Here is a 4,466-nt window from a genome sequence, read left to right as displayed (position 1 = left end):
AACAGTACTTTTTGAGTATAATAGTGATTCTCAACGTTAATCATCTACTTACATACTTCCAATGAAGCATGTGTACAATTTCTATAATTCTTTTCTTTTACCCGTTGATATATTTGTCAGACAGCTATCTGAACCATGTGGCCCCACTGGAATATTTCAGACAAAGTGCTGTTGCTTGGAATGGCCACAACTGGGTGTGCTAAACCCTTTTGGAATATTTCTTTAGCCATTGAGACCCGGTTCTAGTGGGGTAGGCTACAATAAATCTTCCCGGTCCTCTGCACTTGACAGGCTTGCATTTCTACCTCACTAAATTATAGTTTATAAGAAACAACCACTTACATTATCAAAATTTATGGCTTTGTTCCTGGATTCTTATAACTTATCTTGTGCTAGAGCCATGTTTGTTTGGGTTGAAGGCGACAAGAAAAACATGAAGATATACACCTAGATTACTCATGCCATACAGAAAATTATACATCTGTCAAGGCTGGCTCTTACCTGAATGGCTCTTTATTTAGGAGCTAAACTAGGGACGGGCATGACGGAGACTAAGGGAGCAGAGGGTAGGTGGAAAAAACACAGAGACAAAGTCAGAAGCTGTGGATTTGAGTCTTGCCTTACTTCTCAACCAGCTGCATAATCTTGGGCAAGTCACTTAACTTCTCTGTGCTGTAACTTTCTCATCTATAAAGTGGGAAAAACGACATCATTTTCTGGGTTCTTGTGCAGTCTAAATGAGAGAATGTAGGTGAGATGACACTGTGACTGTAGATAATGCAGGAATTAGGAGTTAGGGGACCATGGAATTAGGAGATAATGGAATAAATGATGGCCTAGAACAAGACCAACATTTTCTGTAAAGGGCCAGATGGTAAACATTTTGGCTTTGTGGAGCACATACCATCTCTGTTGCAACTACTCGACTCTCCTATTGTACCATGAAAGAAGCCATAGATAAATATGTAAATAAAGTCCTAATGAAAGTTTATGTATAAAATTAGGCAGTGGGCTGGATTTGGCCCAAGGGTCAAAGTTTGTCAACCTCTGAACAAGAAGCCTAGAGACTCGAATTCTAGTCCTAGCTCTGTTTTTATCTAACCAGGTAACCTTGCGTAAGTTATTTCCAGTTCCTGAGCCTCAGTTTCTCTATCACCATTTGACTCTCCTAGGTCTCTTCAACTCTCTGACTGACAGGTGGAAGAATGAGGCAGAAGACAAGGAACCTTGCGAGAGTGAAAGGATTTTAATGTACAATATTTTGATTTGAAACAAAAGTTATAGCAATATATAAGATGAAAAATTAACTAAAATGTAAGTACAGTAAGAGTATGGCTAGGAAGAAGCTTAATAAACAATGAAAAATTGTGCAGCTTTTTAGGACCCCAGTAGACCAAACAGTGAAGCTGACACAGGATTGACAACTTGCCTGCCATCAGCAAATGCCCCTCAGCCCAAGACCAGATGGTAGTCTGGAACTCAGGGGCCCGATCTCCTCTGTCCCCAAGCCACATGAGCAGGGATTAGGGCCTAAGTGGGAAGGAACCAGTAGCAGATGTAGTTAGTGCTCCTCCAGTAACTCGTCACTTCCTTTGCCTCCACGTATGGGGCAGGCCAGAAATGCTGGGAGTTAACTTCTTCAGGAGCCGCCCTCAACCAATGAGAGATGGGAGTTGGTGGATAAATATCCCTGCTCCCTCTCTTCTTGGGTGAGCCAACTCTGAGATGTCTTCTACACTATTTCCCAGAGATTCACACAGGACTGACCCCCAGTGTCCCACACAGTAAACTCATTAACACACGCTGTATTGGCTTCCTTCCCTTGCCTGTCTTACTTCCCATCTCCCTTACCAGTGCTTCCTGGGATCACCTCTCTAATAAGCTACTAGTATCCAGTTCTTTGTCTTAGGGTCTCCTTCTCAAGAAACTCAAAAGAAGACAAAGCCACCTAGATATACAATCATTAGGAGAAGCTAAAGGCTTACACAGAGTTACTTTAGTGCTCAGGACCACAAGAAACTTCTCTTCAGTCTGACCACCTTGGAGCACAGGGTCTTCTACAAGAAAGTGGGAACTTGCTCACGTGTCAAGGAAAGTTTTAGGTATACAGTAGGTGCTGAGCTCCTTCTCTGTACAAGAAAGCTAGCCCTCCGTGGCCCCCAAGATGAGAAAAACAGTCCTACCTGGCCAGGGGCTTACAATTTTGTTCTTTCAGGACAGCAAAAAGGCTTTTCAGCTAACAGACCTCTTTTTCAGTTCTAATAGAAAGGGATCTTCATGGAGTCTTCACGCTTGTTTATGGCTCAAGCTACGGCCCCGTAGAATGTCTTTCAGTTTCTGAAACTCTTCTAGCTTTAGCTTGTTTCTGGACTTTTCATCTGCTCCTCTTTCTGCCTGGAACACTCATCCCCATTCATTTTTGGCTGCCATTCACCACTCTGTGTCATTTCTAATCGGAAATCTTCCTTAGATCAAGGTAAGTATCTGCTCTCATCGTGTTCCTGCAGTGCCCTGTTCCACCACCATCACTGCATGTATTAATCGTCTGCTATTGATTATTTGATTATGAGAGGTCAGGGTCACAACTTATTTATATCTTTATCTCCTATGCCTAGCACAGGGGCTGGGGAGCTCAATAAATATTTGTTGAATAAATGAACAATATGCTTAATAAGTGGAGGACCCATCCTACGGCTTCAAAGTAGTTTATAGAGCAATTTGAGAGGGGATAGTTAGGTATAGAGGTGACCACTGATAAAGGTCCAGATTTCTTTGTACCCTTCACCTAACCATCTTCAAAGGCTCTGGGCCAAAGTTTCTAAGCACCAGAATGGCAAGCCCACACTTGGGTGGTGGGCTTGCCAGCCTTCACATATCTAAGAGGAATTATCCATCCATCCATCCATCTATCCAGCCAGCCAGCCAGCCAGCCAGCCAGCCAGCCAGCCAATCAGCCAGCCAGGCTGCCAGCCAGCCAGCCATTCCCTCTGTCTACTCATTCATCAAAAAATTATTGAGTTCCTGTTCTCTTTCAGGTATTATGTTAATCACTGGGGACATGAAGATATCTGATCCCTACCCTTTAGAAGTTAAAAGTCAGTTCAATTGAACAAATAATTGAAAGCTATTATAATAAATGGGTCAATAGAGATATTATGAACTATTTGGAGAACATAGGGCAGGAACAGCTACTTTATGCTGGTTGCCTTTACCCCATTCTCCAACAATATATAATTTGTTCACAAATGTGGCTCTAGGAGTCAGGGTTAAATTTCCATGGCTAAATGCTTGGCTGTGATGTCACCTGCTTCCCACATGGATTTATTTCTTCTTCCTCATTTTTGTTAGGAGCTTATCCCTTGAGACTTGGAATCTATTGTGTGACTGAAGGTTAGAGCAGGGTGGATGGAGTATTGGAAATTTCCCTTGCCACCAACATGAGGGGAATCCAGTGAGTGCCTCCATTAACCCTATTAGAATAATCCAGCTTCTTGTCTTGATTTTCAGCTACCCACCAATTTTTATTAAGCCTCTTCTTACTGGGCCCATAGAGTATGCATTATTAATAATACATACATCTGCATAGTATTTTACACTTTTCTAAGAACTTCATAGAATTTCAGGATTGAAAGGAACATTAAAGGTCATTATCTAGTCTAGCCACCCATCTGATGTCCAAATCCTTCTGACAGCATATGCTGAGGCCAACCCACTGCCTTCTAAGATAGCCTTCTCTACTTCCCTGATCTGGAGCAACAATTTGCTACAAGGCAAACCAGGCTCTTTGTAAAGTAAATGCCTACGTACAGCATGCATATAGTCCCCTGGTTCTCAGATTTAGTTCCTGAGTCTCTGATCACATCTGTTCCATACCTTACTCTTTACTCTCCCAACACTTTGCTTATCTCTTGATACCATTAGCCCTATACTTCCAGCCCAACCCATCATCCAGACTCCCTCTGCTTTCTTCCTGGATAGGGAGACTACAATAGTGGTAGGACCCCTCTGTTACAGTTACTTTGGTTGCTATAACAAATTATCCCAAAATATAGTAGCATAAAAGCACCATTATATACTCACAGATTCTCTGTGTCAGGAATTTAGACAGGGCATAGCAGAACTGGCTGGCCTGTGCTCCATAATGTCTGGGGCCTCAGCTGAAAAGCCTCAAAGGATGGGAGATGGAATCAGCTCAAGTTTCACTCATTCACATGTTTAGTGGTTGATACTGGCTGTTGGCTGGGAAGAATTAAATAGCCAGGAAGAGTTTAACAGTTGCTAAAATATCTACATGTGGCCTTTCTATGTGGCTGCTTGGCTTCCTCAGCACGTGGTGCCTGAGTTCTAAGGACAATAGTACCAACAGAGAGAGAGCCAGGCAGAAGATGTATGCTTTTTATGATCTATCCTCAAAAGTCACATAGGAGAGGACTCACGAGTGATGACAGAATTGCGGCAGAGTGAGC

The sequence above is a fragment of the Equus caballus genome, chromosome 16, assembly GCF_041296265.1.
Source record: "Equus caballus isolate H_3958 breed thoroughbred chromosome 16, TB-T2T, whole genome shotgun sequence".
In the NCBI taxonomy this organism is placed as follows: Eukaryota; Metazoa; Chordata; class Mammalia; order Perissodactyla; family Equidae; genus Equus; species Equus caballus.
The sequence above is the reverse complement of the archived record's forward strand: the minus strand, read 5'-3'. Positions refer to the sequence as shown.